Genomic DNA, 18,295 nt, shown 5'->3' with positions numbered 1-18,295 from the left:
CATTTTGCCCTCTTGGAGTTTCCATTTCCCATTTATGGTTGAGGAAGAAAGAGCTCAAGAAAGGGATTCTGTGAATTCTAATTTTTACTCTGTTCTCATAGAACTACTTGCTTTCTGCTTGCATGTTGCTGTGAGTAACGGGGAAAGTGATGGAGAGTGTTCTTTGATCACAGAAAAGTGGAGAATCTTAATGGACCAGAAATGCCCCCATTGAACAAGAATCATTTGGGGGAAGGAGTGGTAGACTGCAAAGTCACTAGTCTAATCATCTCTTGGAGAAAGGTCTTTTCCTTGAGTACCTGTGGAGAATGTCTCTCCAGACAACTCATCATTGTTGGAAGATTCTTATTGCTAGAAGGTTCTTACTTTCACAGAACTGAACTCTGTAAAACACACCTGCTGGGGCTGCCCCCAGCCACAGCCCAGAATAATGACTATTTCTCAATATGACAGCACTCAAAGATAGGGACCACCTACCCATTATTCCCTGACCCAGACTTAACATGCAGAGTTGTCTCCCACCCCTTCCTTGCATGACATGGTTTTCAGATGCCTGCCTTGCTGGCTCTCCAATTCTGCATAAAGGATTTTGTCACTATCTTAAAATGTCACGACCAGCAGTCCACATAACTCCATAAGAAACAAGACCTCTTAGCTGATGGTTCCCAGACTTTGTCACCGTGGGCTCCTATCTTCTCCCTCTCCAAATGCGCCATTTGTTTGGAAATTTTCTGTTCATTAAACTTACTGAGTAAAAGTCCATCTGCAACTCCTTTTATGTTTGAATTCCTCAGCCTGGCTTTCATGGTCCCAGGACTCCTCTGCAGTTCGCGTCTGGTCTGCTCTCCCAGCCTTACTTCTTCTGACTACTAATCATTCTTGCATTAGCCAGCCCAGGCTGCATGACGAATACCATCGGCTGGGTGGCTTAAACAAAAGACATCTATTTCCTCACAATTCTGGAGGCTGGGAGGCCAAGATTAAAGTGTCAACAAAGTTGGTTTCTTCTGAGGCCTCTCTCCTTGGTTTGTAGACGCCTGTCTTCTTCCTGTGCTCTCACAGGACCTTCCCTCTGTTTATGTCCTTGTCCTAATTTTCTCATCTTATAGGGACATCAGTCATATTGGATTAGGGCCCAGCCCAATGGCCTTATTTTACCTTCATTAACTCACTAATGTCCCTATCTCCAAACAGTCACATTCTACGGTACTGGGGGTCAAGACTTCCACACAGGAGTTTGGGGAGGCACGATTCTGCTCATAACATCCTACCTTACCTTTGTCCAGTTAAGCTGGTTTTACCTTGTCTTCTTAGAACATATCCTTTATTTTTACTTCTGATGCCTTTGTTCCTCTGCCTTTTGCCCTGCCTCCCCTACTTCTCCTTCTAGGCCAGTCTTCCAAGAAGCTCACATGACAACTGGTTGTCCAGTCTATTTAGACTCACAAAGATGGAGAGTTCCCTTCCTCCTGAACCAGCCCATTCTGCTGCTTCCACAGCATCCCACTCCAGCAACCTGGACCTAGAAAGACCTCAAGTTTCACATGCCAAAGGTGCTTTTCCTTCTACTCTGAGATACTATTCTTGGGGGGCAGTTTACATAGAATGTGGTCCTCTTTCTATGCTGTGAACACTCAAACATTTCTTAATTGGTTCCCCACAATTCAGAAGCATTGCCATCCATGTTCCCTCTGCAAGACAGGGCTCTCCTAAACTTCACCTGCCAAGATCCCTCAGTCAAAGCAAAATCAACAGAGCCCACTTTTCTTTCCATTCCGCCCTGCAGTTCCTCCCCAGCATGCACACACTCCAACACACACACACCTCCCAGCGCCTCAGCCTTGTAAATCATCTTAATGCAGTTGCTTAGCAACCAGTAAGGGAAGTGTGATAGCACCTCCTAGCACTGTCCCTGGAACACAGCAGACAATACAAACAGTTCCCTGGCTCCTCTCTGCAACCAGAGGAAGGTAACTGTCAGAGGTGGCCAGCATTATGCTCCAGAGATATTGGCTCATCCTCCATGGGCCCAAATTGGTTGTTGCTTTGCTTTTACTTGGCATTGGGTAATGTCTTTGTGGGGGCGGCTGGGTAGGTGGTTCTTGAAGGGCCGGATCTCTCTGCTTGCACTTGTTCTCAGGATGCCTGTGATGCAAAAGGGCCGCTTGCAGAATCCTCTCTGCTCCCACGCAGCCCTGCCCTGCACCAAGCCAACATCCCCCCAGCCCCACCCCCAGCCACCCCGTTTCCTGCAGTCTTTTCCATTTGGAGGTTGTTCCGCAATGATCTGGCACTGCCCTGCCCCACTCCTTATTGCAGCCCTCTGTGCTTCCAGTCCCTGATTCCTCTGCCTTTCAGATGCTTCTCCATGCTGCTGGACAGCCACTAGCTGCTCAGATCATCCATGTCTCTCCCCTGTCTCTGTCCCTTACATTCCTTACATCCCAGTCTCAGACCCCTGGGCCGAATGCCACACACGTGGCATCTGAAGCCCACCTCCTGTTCTCTGTTGGTGTCCTGATTAGAAACTGGATCGTTGTGACTTGGAATTCCCGGGTGTGTCTAGCATGCAACAGTAGAGAAGGCGAGAGAGTCTGGAGTCTGAAAACATATATTTTAATTCCAGATGCTCTTTTTTGTTGTCTTGACGATGTGACTAAGGTCAAGTTTCTCTAACTTCTCTAAGTCTTTGTTTTACAAGGGGATTGGACTATTGACTCACTAGGCTATTATGACAAACATATAAACTAACAAATAGAAGGGACCCAACAAAATACACAGCATACAGTTGGAAAACTCCAGTCCCGTTTTCTTCTTCCATCTCTACCTCTTTATTCTTCCTTTGGCACCTGCTCTTCCTCAAGCAAAAACTAGACTTCCGGTTGGATTCTCGGAGGCAGTGCATGTCATGACTGGGCAGGGAGGCAGAGGGGGAGCTTGAGGTCTACCACTCAGTACCTCTGACCTTGGGTCCTGCACGCACCAGCCCTGAGGTTCCTTTTGTGCACCTGTGAAGTGAAGCTAAGAACACCTGACTTGTCTAATGCACAGAGTTGCTGTCAAGCTCAAAGGAGATAATAATGTGTGTCAATATCCTTTACACACATCAAGGTGTTTTACAAATTTAGAGATACAAGTTTTCTTGGACAAACTGGGCCCCATTCCCTCCACCTTGTAAAATGAAGGTATTAGATTCCAGCATGTCTCAAGCCCCCTCAAGTTCTAACGTAGCACACTGAGAGATGACAGTTGCCCTCCGAAGGCCTCAATGGACAGACGGAGACCTTCTTCACACACGGTGTTTGTCTGTGAGAATAATTTGCATCAATATTTCCACTGTCTAATCCCTGGGGTCCCATGACCAAGATGGCTGGTTAGCACCTCATCAAAACCTTACCCAGAACTATTTTAGAGGCTCCTTCTAGTTCTGGCTTAGGAATGCATAGAGCTCAGTCCTTTCAATAAGGAAAACAAATGAGTTAGAACATGCCCTCAGGGTGGTAGAGGTACCAGGGAAGCAGTCACTGGTGTAGGTGTGTGAAGTTCATGTCACGAGTACTTCCTTGGTGGTTATGTGTTTAGTAGTGGCCTGAAAAAGAGCTGAATTTGCAAATGGAGGATACTTGAGACAAGAGATATCAAAGTATGTGATATCAGTAATTTACATAAAAACAGTGACCAACAAATAGAATTTGGATGTTATTGAAATCTTGAAGATTGGGAGTCTGGCCAAGGACGAACAAACATTCCAAGACATTTGCATTCTCTTTGGTGAGATTTCCCCCCAGGCAATTATAGAGTCTCTTTTTATAAAGAGGATCCCAACAGGAAAGATGGGTGCTGCCAGCAGCTCGCAAAGCTCTGGCTTGGCTTAGAAGGAGGGTGCAACTTCACTCAGGGACTTTACTGCCAACTTCCCTCTAATCCCACGGCTTCAGGGGAAAGATGAATAGAGCCTTCTGTTAAAAAGTTGGGAGCTCCTGCTTTATACTAAAGTTGCGAAAGGTCAGGAACAAGTGTCAATGGTTAACCACAGAACCACTGAAAATACAGTTATTTGGTGGGGGAGCAGTGGGAGGCAGATGTGATTTACATTGGACCCATGGAATAATTATAAAATCAGAGAATGTTAAATGTTGGCAATCACCCAGTACAACCCTTTTACTAACAAATAAGAAAATAGTCTCCAACATGTTAACAGTGGTCAGTTGGGGATTGCGGAAATGTGGGTAATTGTTAGTTTCTAGGTTGTTTCTTTTACGTTTCAAATACAAATACAAAAACAAAACCAAAAAGAACAAAACAAAAAGAAAAACAGGAAAATGACTTGCCTAAGGTCCTGTAGCAACCTGGAGGCAGAGCTTGCCTCGCCCCCAAATCTGTTGACTTTCATTCCTCTGCTTGTCTCAAGGGTGTGGGCGGAGGGGTAGAGGGTCTATCTGAGACTAGAACTGGGCTTATAATTTCCAGGATAATTTGATAAACATTTTCCTCTGAATAAAACATAGGCTTTTTCTACGGGGAAATGTTAAAAATTAAATGTCCGTTGAAAGCAAATCTCTCAACACACACCTGGTTCGACAGGGTTAAAACAGCCCGAAGATAGATGATGGGAAAATGGAACCTGTGTCTGGTTTTCTTAACCCACATCCCACGTAGCCCATCACTTTAGGGAAGAGGAACACAGCTAATGGGGTGGTAAGAGCACTGTGAATGCCATCCCCCGCACAGGCTCCTGGCTACAGCTTTTGTTCCATGGTCTCTTCAGTAAATATGACTCAGTCTGCTGTTTGGGCTCCACTTCCCCTACGCTCTGCAGTGCCCGTCATGCCTGACTCAGGGGGCGCGCTCAGGGGCCTCGCAGGTCCCTCTGCCTCTCATCTCCCCAGCTGAGCAAGCTCCCTTCTGCTCATCTGAGCACCGAGATCCTCCACCCTTCCCAGCTTTCAAAACATCAATTAATGCGGATGGTGTCTCCCCACCTCCCCATTAAAAAAAAAAAGTGCTGTACACTTACCTTGACAAACTGCCAAGTGCTTTTTTCACCCACCTACTCATCTATAAAATTTGTAGTCTCCAGCATATGGGTGATACCCAAAAGGCCAAGTAAAGGTCAAAATGTGTTCCTGTGAGCAATGAAAACAAAAGACAGGAAAACCTCCCAATCACCTCTCCTCTGGTAAATGCTTGTTAGAGCAAGAACATTATATTCTTAATGTGCATGGAGGCTGGTCATCTGGGCCAGCCCACACTTGTGAACTTGTTTTGGCTGGAAGAGTCAAGATAGGAGCTTCAGTTTATTTGGAGGCACTTTATTTTGAACTCAAGGCAACAGTAAAGTGTCCCATTTTTCTAACAAAATAACCAACAGCATTAAATAAGAAGCATGGGGTCTCCTTCCCCTAAACTACCGAAGCCACAGTCACCTCAAGGAGATAGATGAAGGCATGGGGCTGCTGATCCAGGCTCAGGAGTAAAGGGGATTTAATGCCAAAACTATTTCAGTAGCACCCACCATGCAAGAGGCCCAGAGATCTATCACACAAATTTGCCATGAGCTATGCATCAGTGGGGCTGTTACTGTTGGAGGCTGCATCCTGTCAGATGCGCAAGATAAAGGCAGTGGGGCTACCACATCAAGTCAGTGAGTCACCTTTAGTTTGGGGGATGCCATGCCCTGCCTAAGAAGGTAGTGTTGTTTGCCAGGACATTTGGGCTAGGAAGGGCCCATCTTGGCCTAATTGTACATGTTAACTTTTGAGTATGAGGAAGCAAAGTCCCTAATGCATTTGTTCACATTTGAATTTTCTCTCTCTCTCTCTCTCTCTCTCTCTCTCTCTCTCTCTCTCTCTCTCTCTCTCTCTCTCATTCTCTCTGTCTCTCTCATACACATACACACACACTCTCTTTGGTCACCACAATACATCCCCATTCTACCTGTAATGGTAGATCAGACTAAGACCAGTCCTGAAACCAATGAGACACTTCAGTGGTTGGGTTGTTCTAAGGGGATGCTGCTTTCAGGGTGTGATTTCCCATGGTCTAGCTGCTTGAGGAGGAATAGCCTGGGAGTGCCAGCCCATTTAGCCCTGTCAGTCACTGAGACCTGACCAAGGGCTTTGGAAGTCATTTCCCAAGAGCAGGAGAAACGCAGCGCCAGTAGACACAAGCCAACCACTGAGGATGAAGTGAGAAAAGGAAGGCGCCACACCCCTGTCCATGTCCTGGTCAGTACTCTTATAGTTGCAGATGACAGGCACCCCAGAAAGGGGATATGATGGCTACAAACCCAAACTAGGGGAAGATTTGGGAAGCAGCTGAACTCAGGGATGACTGCCTTTAGGACCTCAGACAGGACCAGGTGTCTCTGTGTCTACCTCTCTGCCTCTCTCTGCATGTCGGCTTCTTTCAGGACAACTTCTGTAAAAGGCAGGGGATAAAGCTGCTAATGGCATCCAAGCTCTCATTCTTAGCCTTCTCAACCACAAGGCAAAGCTTCTTTCCCTAAGCTGAAGTTTTAAAAATGCCAAAGAAGAACTCTGATTGGTTTAGCTAAGATCATGTGTCCAGTTCTGGACCAGTGACCCAGCCAGGACGGTGGGGAGCCATGTTTGCCCCAGTTTGAGTAATGCATCACCTCCCATGGTCCAGACCACGAGGAGGAGGTAGCAGAGGTGGTCTCACAATGGCAGCTTCCACTAGAACTAGCCAGTTGCCATGGGAGGAGGAAAACTTCTCGGCAAAGACTGAGAGTGAAATTTCTCTGAAGGGGGAGGAGATATTGCAAGCACACAAGACAACTGTGGTCCCCTGCAATAAATGTGTAAGCTTTGATCATGTAGCAGTTTGTGATCTGTGGCTAGCAGGTAGGTATATCTGTTGAGAGGGCTGTTAAATGTGAGAAATGAAGAGAAATGGTGATATCTAAAGTGCTTGGGAATTGGCAATGTATAATTATGTTACCGCTAAGAACTATATAAAACTTTGCAGAAATAACAGGTAGCAAGGTCATGAATCATACATCAATAAATCATTTGTATATTGCTAGGTTGTTTGACAATCTTATATAATAGAAGTCTAATATGCAAATCGACCGCAGGGCGGAAGGACTGGTCGCTATGATGTGCACTGACCACCAGGGGCCAGATGATCAATGCAGCGGCAGTGGCGGGAGCCTCTCCTGCCTCCACGGTAGCGTTAAGCCTTCAGTCAGACATCGTCTGAGGGCTCCCAGACTGCAAAGGGTGCAGGCTGGGCTGAGGCCCCCCTCCCCCATCCCCCAGTGCACGATTTTCGTGACCCGGGCCCCTAGTAGTTATTATAGAAAAGAGATAACTGAGCTTGAGTTCCTGGTTATGTTGACCTGCTTATAAGATTGAAAAGACCAAGCCACATGTTTACAGGGTGTTCTGTCTTTCCTGAGCTTGAACGCTATGTCAATATTAGTGACAGTCTTTCCACAGAATTATCCCTGATTTGTAATTGTACTGCATCTGTCTGGAATTGGAAAACAACCTTGCTCTTCCATCTTGAGTGAATGGTGTTTTTTTTTGTTTTGTTTTGTTTTTAATCTTCACCCAAGGATATTTTTTCCATTGATTTCTAGAGAGTGGTACGTTGGGAGGAGAGATAGAAGGGAGGGAGGCAGGTGGGGGGGGGGGGGAGAGAGAGAAACATTTATGTGAGAGAGACACATCCATTGGTTGGCTCCCACATGCACTTCTACTAGGTCTGGGAAACCTGTAACCAAGGCACGTGCCCTTGCCCAGGAATCGAACCCGAGACCCTATAATCTCTGGGTCCATGCTCTAATCATGTATTTTTTATTCTGCCTTTTAACTCTTCAGACTATACTTTGCCCTTTTTCAAAGGGAGTCTTAATGTTTTAATACTAGTGAATACCTAGTAATGGCCTTCCGAAGATGTCCACATCCTAATCCAACAACCTATGAATATGTTAATTTACATTGCAAAAGAGACTTTGCAGGTGCGATTAGATTAAGAATCTTGAGATGGGGAGATTATCCTGGATTATGGGGATGGACCTAATGTTATCACAAGAGTCCTTATAAGCGTGAGATAGGAGGATCAGTGAAGGTGAGGACAGAAGGAAATGTAACAACAGAAGCAGAAGTTAGAGAGTTGAAGATGCTACTCTGCTGTCTTTGAAGATGGAAGAAGGGACCATGAGCCAAGGCGTGTACAGTTTCTAGAAGCTGAAAAAAACAACAACAAATAAAAGGATTCTCCCTTAGAAACTCCAGAAAGAAGATGACCCTGAAGGCACCTTAATTTTGGGACTTCTGACCTCTCAAACAGTAAGGCAAGCTTGTGTCATTTTAAGCCATGAAGTTTGTGGTAATTTGGTACAGCAACAGCATAAAACTAATATAATTACTTTTCTGGAAAGCAACTTGGCAACATGTACTAAGAGATACAAGAGTTTATGCTTCTGACTCAGTCATTCTACTTCTAGGACTCTCCCAATGAAACAATCAGATATACAGAGATGTACTTATCTATTCAGATGTTCATTACACTATTATCTATAATAGCAAAGCCTTGGAACCACCCGAGGTCTCTACTGGTGGTCTTATCTTTACTTCAGTCACAACATTGTTCAAGTAAGAAAACATGGCCCACTGGAAGAGGAACATCTCCCTTTAAGATGTTGCTTCTAGAATGTGTTTAATCACAGGTGGAGATCGCCTGTGTTAGAAAATGTTGTCAATCTACTTCTTCAACAAAAAATGTTGAGCATGCTGGGACCTGAGGCGAGGATATAGAGACCAAGAACACATGGGATTATGGGAGCTGCAGGAGCCTGGCCAGAGAGATGGTTATCAACACAAAGACTTCAGAAAAGGTGATGTTCCACTTAAAACTTGAAGGATCATCAGGAATGAGCCGCCACTGAAAAGCCAGTGCATAGAGTGCAGTCATTTCCCCGTGCTGTGCATGCACAGTCCTGAAAGTGGAGATAGATGCTGGCTGCTCACCAGGAATTCAGAAGGCTCTGCAGCCTGAAGCAGGACTAGCAGCCCTCTTGTTAAAGAGCTACAGAAAACAAACAAACCAACAAACTGGAAACAACCTAGGCATCCTTCAGTGGGTGACAGGTGTAGCCATGCCGTAAAATACTGCGCAGCAATGAAAAGGAATGGACTATTGATACATGCAATAACCTGGATAGATCTCGAGGGCATTATGTGTTATGAAAACGAGTCAGTCTCAGAAGGTTTCATACTGGATGATTCCATTCTTAAAGGGACAAAACTATAGAGTAGAGAACAAATTAGTATAGCCATGATGGGAATACGTTCTGAGAAATGCGTTGTCAGGTGATTTCGTCATTGTGTAAACACCTTAGAGTGCACTTACCCAAACCTAGATGGTAAAACCTACTGCACACCCAGGGTGTACGGGATAGCCTATTGCTCCTGGGCTACAAGCCTGTGCAGCATGATACTGTACAAAACATTAAATTAAATCAAGCACGAGATAAAATGATGCAACCAAGAGACACGGTAAACATGAGATGTCTGAGGCTGCTGCAGGCGATATGCAGCATAGTTTTTATAAATAGAAAGTACACTCTGAAATAATGGAAATAGCATAGTAAACATATAAGCCTGTAATATAGTCATTAATTATCATTATTATGTACTGTACATAATTGTATGTGCTACACTTTTATATGACTGGCAGACTAGTAGGTTTGTTTGCACCAGTGCCACCACAAACATGAGGAAAGCATTGCACTACTAAGTTTTTTAGCTCATCATAATCTTATGGGATCACTGTCATATATGTGGTCTGTCATTGACTAAAATATTGTTATGTGGCGCATGACTATAGTTGCAGAAATGAGGAGGCAGGTATGACTATAAGGAGATAGAACAGCTCTGTATCTTGTCTGTAGAGTACTTACACAATCATATACATGGGACAAGATTGCATAGAACCCACACCCTCCCCCCCCCCCCACCTCCCACATATCCATGTAAAAAAAATGCTGAAAATGGAATTAGGTTTCTTGTCTCACCACAGCATTATGGCAATGTCAGTTTCCTGGTTTTGCTCTTACACTACAAGATGTCACCGTTAGGGGAAGATGGGTCAGGGTACACGAGGCTTTCTGTGCTATTTTTGCAACTTCCTGTGAGTCTATAATTATTTCAAAATAAATTTAAAAAAAATAGCCACAGACTAAAATTCCTCTGCCTGATGACACTTCTGTCCCCAGGAATTTTTCATCACTCTAATAGTTCTAGGTCCATTTCAGTGGACCACGGTTCCCCCATCACTCCTTAGATGTCTGCTCATGGTCACATAGGACAGGGAGGTGATACCAGCAATTGATTTCCACCTAAATCTCCTGTGCCTGCCCTCTTCCTTAACAACTGTCAGGAGCATTGTTTCCCAACCACCCGCCTGGAAGGAGATCGGCTGTGTTTGTGAGTCACCCTGGACATGCTGTAAGAGCCTGGCTTTCTTCTCTCTCCTTCCCTAACTCTAGAAGAGGAAGCAGAAATGGCATGTACACAGAGAGGGAGGAGACAGATAGCTAAGAGTGAGAGCTATAGCGAGTAGGTGCTCTGGCACAATGGAAAAGGAATCGATGTACTCTCTGAATTCATTCATTTATTCAAGCAGGTGTCTTTGTTCAGGCTGCTACAGCAGAAATACCACAGACTGGGTGTCTTAAACAACAGTCCTGAACCCTGGGAAGTCCAAGATCAAGGCACTGGCAGGTTGGGTGTCTGATGAGGACCCGCTTTCTGGTTCACAGACAGTTTTTTTCTGTGTCCTCACTTGTTGGTGAAAGGGCATTAACCCCAGTCATGAGGGCTCCACCCTCCTGACTTAATCACCTGCCAAAGACTTTGCCTCCTAAAACCATCATCTTTGAGTTAAGACTTCACATATGAATTTTGGGGGGTTACACACATTCAGTCGAGAGCAGCAAGTGTTATCAAGTCCTCCTCAGTGCGCGGCATGGTGTTACACACTGGGTGCCAATGGTTCCTGGCCTCCTGGAGGTTATGGCAGATGGTCTGAATTTAAGCTCTCTTGCTCACCAGTCTTGTGACCTCTGAAAAGTCACTTCATGTCTTTGAATTTTGGTTTCTTCTCTGTAAATTTGGGTTATTAACCCAACCTTTTTGGATTTCTGTGGGGTTGCATATGCGTTGAGCACAGTGTCTTAAACTGCACAGGTGTTCAGTCTTTCACATTAGTTCTCACTGTCCTCCCTCTCCGCTCACCTTCTATGAAGATCACTTATAACGGGTGGAATCTGGATGCCACTGGGGCAGCCCCGGGCTGTAGACAAAGCTCAGTGTTGTAGGATCAGTTAAATTAAATGCAGGGGCATCCCCACAGTTCTGTAGAGCACAGGCCAAATGAAGTTGGGTCAGAAAAAATTCTTTTTGTATTTCTGTTCATTTTTCCTTTCTATTTTTAATTCTCTGTGTTTGGTGTGTTTATTATTGTATCTTCTTGGAGAAATTTGCCTTGTTAAAATCTCTGTCCCTCAATCACATTTTAAACTCCTTTTCTGCAAATCTAGCTCATTTGTTAGTTTATGTATCTGTATCAACTGTCTTTCATTTAGTAATTGTCTGGTTTATACTTATTTGTTTCTACCCCCTATTTTCAACTTCCTATGTCTTAATGTTTTAGATTTGTTTCTTGTAAACTACAAATCGTTGAATTTTTTTAAAAAAATTGAATCTAAAGGTCTTTGTCCTTTAACTGGCAATTTAAGCTTTAAAATATTTATTAAGATGTCATATAGTTAGTACATTTCTGCAATATCATTTTATATTTTCCACACTTACCTCGTCTTTCTCCCACCTCATTGCCTTTCATTGTGTTGGTTGTGTTTCTTTTATTTCTTCCTTATTCACCCTCTTGATTTAGAACTTACATATTACAATTCTATTATTTTTCTTAAAAAAATGTATTTTTGTTGATTTCAGAGAGAGGGAGAGGGGGAGAGAGACAGAAACATCAATGATGAGAGAGAATCATCAATTGGCTGCCTCCTGCACACCCCATACTGGGCATTGATCGCACAACCTGGGCATGTGCCCTGACCTGGAATCCAACCGTGACCTCCTGATTCATAGGTTGATGCTCAACCACTGAGACACGTCTGCCAGGCACAGTTCTATTATTTTAATGGTTCTGCTCATTTTTAACACATTGTTTGAAAATCTCAATTTAGTCAATATCTTCTTCCTCCTTCCCAAAGTGGAAGGACTTTATGACACTTTGACTCAAATCTTTCTCCCTCCATCTCCTAAGGGATTGCCAACTCCCATGTCAGTGTTACCAACTTTTCAATACTTCCTTCCCCAGTTTGGCTCTTAGAATTATCTTTGACTTCTCATACCTCTCCCCACCCTAGTTGAAATATATTTATATTTGATTAAATTAAATGTAATTTGAATATATTTACATTTGATTAACTAAATGTGTCAAAGATATTTTTATTTTATTAAACTAAATATATTTCAGATATACATTACATAGCCCTGAATCATTCTATAAACTCCAGTTCTTGATTTTCTAATCTATGAGTGGCATCAACATTGGAGCTTTCTCCAATGTCGATTGTTTGTGTGGTTTGTAACTTTGAATTATGTGTGTGTATCTGTGACGGGTGGGGGTTTCCATGGATTTGATTATGAAAACATCCTCAAGTTTTGCTTTTCCTCTGCCCAAATCACTTGTCACCATTTCTGGATTTGTTTTTATTTAACTACTCGACTAAAATTTCCACCGCACATATGTAGAATGGCCCAGGCTTTGTTTTAAATTTCTTTTCTTTTCTTTTCTTTTTTAACTGGGCCATAGGCAGAGGTCAAGCTTCCTTACCTTGGTGGCCTGGTGAGCAGTGTGCTATCTATTCTCTGTGCTCAGCCCCTGACTCACAAGGGTCTGAAGCCGATGACACCACCTGCATAAATACAGTATAACCAGCTCCCACACCTCATAGCTTTGGCTCCACTCACCGCTCTGAATGTGAGTCCCTTCTATTTCTGATACCTGAAAAATTTCCCTTTTTTCTTGGGTGTGGCTGATATTTTTGGGATTCGGTTTATCCGGCTTTGCTACGCAGGCATGGAATGGGCCTGATCTACCTTAGGTCAGTCTCTCACAATGACTGTCACATTCTTACACAGGTGGAAGCTCACTTTCATTCTTTCAGTCAGCAAATGTCCCAGAACTTAACACCCAAGGAGGGAGACAGACTTGAATGAAGGACTGTAAGGAGTAAATGTGAATGTGTAACTCAGGCAAAGCCAGCTAACGAAAGGCACCCACTCTAGGGCATGGATGCTCTAAGAGGGGCCTGACTCGGCCAGTGGTCAGGAAAGGAGAAGCCCAGATGTCACAGAGGCCAGAGGATAGCCTCCGGGGGCTGTAACTGCAAGGGTGGGGCTGTCACCAGGGCCCTCCTTCTCCTCTCCCTCCCCTTCATTGTGCAAGGTCTGTCTGACTTGGCTGCTAACTTTCTCCCCAGTGAGGTAGTAGGAGCCCAGGGCGATTAAACACAACGGGGGTGGGGGTGCTGACAGGGGCAGGACTTCCCCTGGCACGATGCCCTAAAATGTTGTGAACTACCCCCAAATAATGCCATTTATGCTGTAAACCAAAAAGAAAAAAGGGATGTGAAAAACTTGTCTACAGAACATTGCACCTGGTGTATTTTGACTAGTGGGATGGAGAAGAAAAGTCAGAACTGTATTTCCTTTGCCCTCTGGGCCTAGAGTTGGGGATTTATTCTCCCTCCAGATGACAACCAGGAAAAAGGACGCTCTATTATTCTCTAACTAAAACATTTTGGTCATTCAAATAGCCAATGGGGTGATGAAGGGGAGGGTGTGGAAGAGTCGGTTTCTTAAAGGAAAGAGCCCTGGACTGGAAGAGCCATAGCCCAACTCTCCTTCTAGCTTCCTGCTGGGACATGGGTCAGGGGCTCATGGGAGCCAGGCCCCTTCTATGAAAAATGTGGAAGTTACGTTAAGGGAGCTGGAGGGACTCTTCTATCTCTGGTGTCCAACATAGTCTCCAGGGGAGATGGGGTGCTGCTGAGGCCCCAGCTGCCCTGCCTTCCCGGGGTTCCCAATGAGCAACCGTCTCCCGGGCCTATTGATTCTCCAGGCTTTGGAGCAGCCTCCCTCCCCACTTCCTGTCACTGATAACCTGGATGATCCAACATGTTCCCTCAGGAATGTTTCTCATCCTCAAATCCATCTGTGCAGTCAGCTCTGCCCAGTTGTACCAAGAGAATTCAATCTCTGCGTCATGAAGCGAGGAGCTGAGTGTGCGCCCACTTGGTGTTTATTAACCTGCCTGGGTCGGGTGGTGGGAAGGGAAGGCCCTGGTCTCCCTCTGGAACTTCCTTTTATGGGCACAGATTGCTGACCGGTCCCTGGCAGGCCTGTTCTAAACCAGGTCTGGCCGGAGCCTCCTGCCATTTGCTGACCCAGTTTGTAACCCCAGAAGCAGGGCCCGCAGAGTTGAAAAGTTTGTGCCGGTGGCACTGCCAGGAGCCTGCACTGCCCAGGCCTGGTCCTTCCCTCCGCCCCTTTCCCCACGTCCTCTGGGACAACCTGTTCTCTTCTCTGCACTTCCTGGGCGTGTCTCACCTCCCTCTCAGCTTGGCACGTATGTGTCATTTCCTTCTGCTGCGGAGACCCAGACTCTCAGTGTCCCTGCCCAGAACAGGTCCCTGCCCAGAACAGGTCCCTGCCGAGGCTGGGCCCCTGCCCAGGCCGGGTCTAGGCTGATGGAAAGGGATGAAAGGGCTGGCCCCTCGAGGCCACAGCATACTAAATCCTGATAAGGGTTTATTGTTTGGGTGAACTGATCACCTGCAGGAGGCTTTCTGTGTTTTCACTGAGAGATGTTTGGGAAAAGCAGGGGCCTGGGACAGTCTGTTTCATCTTGTTTTCTGCCACCTGCACCCCTGTTCCCAACCCCACTGCTGTCCCCAGAACTGCTTCCCTTTCCCCTCACCTGGCCCCTCCCTACTTCTTTGGGACCCTTTGGCTTTGCAGGAAGCCCCTGGGGAGCATCCTGACCCTCCCTGGGGAGGCTAGCAGGGTGATGCAGAGCCTGTGACTGCTCAGGAGGGACCCAGCCTCACAGGTCCATCTCTGGCGGAACTGGTGAGTGCTTCTCTATCAGACCAGGAGGAGGGTGAGTCAGCGTGCAAGAACGGAGCCATTCCCATGTGAAATGTAAAACCTCTGTGTGGAAATGAGCTTGACTGAGTAAGTGTTGGCATTGTCAGAACTGCTCTGCCAGCGTTGTCTCACTTCTTTGTGTCAAGAGAGACCCGCTGTACCCACGTGGCCAGAGTTGGCTGGGAATTCTTGTGACATTGGTTCCTGAGTCAGGTCTTCCAAGGCAGCAGCCACTCCTGCTCCCCTTAGGGTAGAAAATGGGGAAAAGTGCAGCTATCCCACTGGGCCTGGGACAATCCCCCTGCTGGGGTAGGGACCAGGAGAAAGGCCAGCGCATTCTATCGGCCATGGGACTTGTGTGGTCTTGGACCCAGCTCTGAGGGCCTCATCTTGCTCTAGTGGGAAGGAGTTTTCTGGGAGTATCTGTCTGGGGAGGCGAAGGATCTGAAGATCGCGAGACTGTTTGAAGGACTTGAAGCAGTTTAGACGGGAGAAGCCTGGAGGAGCAGGTGAGCTGTTTTCTAATACTGAAAGGAGGTTAGGGGAAGTGAAATGAGTTCTCTGTGTATGTCCAGAAGGCAGACCGGGGAGTTTACAGAAAAGTGTAATTGGGCTAAATATAGAAGAAGGCCTTCTTATCGTTAGAGGGCTGAGCAATGGAACAGCTGCTAGAATTTTGAGGTAGTGAGTTTCTTATCACTAGAAGAAATCCAGCAGCAGGTAGCCAGGAGGGAACTCCTGCACCAGCCTGAAGTTTGGACTGCATGATCTCTGACAGCTCTTTCCACTATAAGCCTCTGTGTCTCTGATTCAGGTCTAGCCCTGCCCTTTCCTCCAACTCTACAAGGTTCTTGGAACCCATCTCTACCTTTCTCATCACAGGCCTCCTTCCTTGAGCAAGATGGAGATGCTGGTCTGGCCTGTGCCTGTGCCTGGGGTGGGCTGTGTGCTGACTCTTAGCAGAAACCCCAGAAATGTCTGCCACGTGCAGAGCTGGTATAGTCACTAAGCATTTCTGTTGCCTGTTTCTGTGAATTCTTGCTGGTCATCTCACCCACCCCGAGTCCTGTGGGCCAAGATTATTCTGCCTTGTGCTGCCGATGAGGAAGTAAGGAAATACTCCGGCCACTGCAGGGCTAAGATTAGACCTGGACTCTCCCCTCCTGTTCCCGATGCTGTTTGTGGAGTGCCTGTGTGCATGTCCTCGCATCCTGCGTACAGCTTCGAGTTGAATCCTTGTGGCAGCTCTGAAATAGCTGCATTATTGTCCCATTGCACAGAGGAGGAAACCAAGGCTCAGAATAGTTGGAACTGTGTCCGGGACACAACTAGTAAGGGACAGAGCTATGCTGTTAGCTCCTTCACCAGGAGCTGTGAGGGACAACCATGGGTGTGCAAGGAGGGGGCCCCATGCAGCTGCAGAACATGTACCCCAGGGGACTGGCTGGGACCATTCAATTCCTTACTCCTAGATGAATGATGGCCTGCTTCGTATATTCCCGTTCCTGTGCTAAATGCAACTGGGGGAAAATGTATAAGTTACTATTCCCAGCTTATGAGAATTTTGTGGTCCAGAGCAGTGAGCCTAACATTTGCAATAAGCCTGATGTGCCTGATACAGAGCAAGAGCTCATCTGATTGAAGGATGGGAAGGAAAGCTTTGACAGAGATGAAACTGGAAGTGGGCTTTGCTAAAAGTAGCCATAGATAGGCAGACACAGAGGGGTACGGGGATGGGAGACATTGTGTTCAGTGTTACAGGGACCAAACAGAATCGGGCCCCTGAATTCTTGAGCTATTATCACAAAAGCATGATTGCCCCGCCCATTTTTTCTACCCACCTATGGATGGCTCCAGTCCCAGACAGAACTTTCCAGCCCAACCTTCTCAACCTCTGGCTTGGTGAATAGCCCGACCGTGGTCCCACGTTCTGTAGAAGGTTGTAGGTGACTTGGGCTCCTCCTCCAATTGGCTACCAATTCCTGTGGGTTCCAGAAATCTTCCTTTATCCATGCCTTATTGTTGCCCTCCATCCTGGGTGAGACTGTAATTCTTGCCTAAATCAATGCGTCAGCCACCAGATTGCTGCCCCAGGGTTTTCCCTTGCACATCTGTCTTACCCATGGCGCTTTGATTGAATGCTTGTCGAGCCTTCACTTTTCTGCTGTCTTGCCCACATTTATTCTAAGTTTTGCTGACAACCTTCCACGCCCACCTCCTTTGTTTACAAACTTACCCATCTATGAAGGCCCAGCTTGGAGGCTGCCCTTCCCAATCAGGTGAAGTTAACCACTTTCTCTTTGGTTGCCTACCACCCCCCCCCCCCTCGCCGCCTGGTATAATTTGATTTGTGCCTCTCTGGTAGCACTTACCACACTTTGCCATAGAATTAATCTGTGGACACCTCTGTCTGCCCAGCTTGGTTATAAGTTACTGCATCACAGTTTGCTTCCTTTGTATTCTCTCTCCTGTCCGCCCACTTGGTGGGGACGCAGCGATGTTGTGGAGTTGATGGTCATCACAGCCCCAGGCTGAGGGAGGGCAGAGCAGACCCCGGGAAAGCGGCTGCACAAGCACAAAACTTAACCTTGGCACATGCAGCACATGCTTTCTATGGGAAAAGGAACGATTTAGCAGGAACAGGGACCTGCCAAAGTCCTGTGTGTGTCTTGGAGACATGGTGTGGTGTCCTGGTTAAGGAAGGAGAAGACAGATCTGCCATTTCCTAGCTCCATGACACGGGGAAAGTTTCTTTAACGGCCCATTGCTTCCATTTCCCCAATGTAGCATGGCGGCAGAATAATAGCACCAACCTCTTTGCTTGGTTTTGAGAACTACGTTAATGCAGGTTTTCCCTGCTTATCCGAAAGTAAAGCATTCCTATTGAAACCCTTTGTAAACAGAAATGGTGTAAATGAAGAAACAATTGCCATTAATTTATATGAAAAAAATTTTGAGCATTCCCAGACCCCCCAAAATAACCTACCAATTCATACCGAATAACACATAAAAGGGAAAATAACATTCACCTATATTAAAGGCAGGAATGATGGGATAAATACGCAGCCCTGTATAAAGTGGGGCGGGGCGTC

General features: G+C 46.1%; 1 protein-coding gene across 3 annotated transcripts in view; it reads left to right on the top strand.

Annotated features, from left to right (window-relative positions):
* The window catches only part of PTK2B (protein tyrosine kinase 2 beta), a 131,931-nt gene that overhangs the window by 35,927 nt on the left and 77,709 nt on the right, over nucleotides 1-18,295 (top strand). The window lies entirely within an intron of this gene.

Source organism: Plecotus auritus (assembly GCF_963455305.1).
Source record: "Plecotus auritus genome assembly, chromosome: 6".
Lineage (NCBI taxonomy): Eukaryota > Metazoa > Chordata > Mammalia > Chiroptera > Vespertilionidae > Plecotus > Plecotus auritus.
The sequence above is the reverse complement of the archived record's forward strand: the minus strand, read 5'-3'. Positions and strand labels throughout refer to the sequence as shown.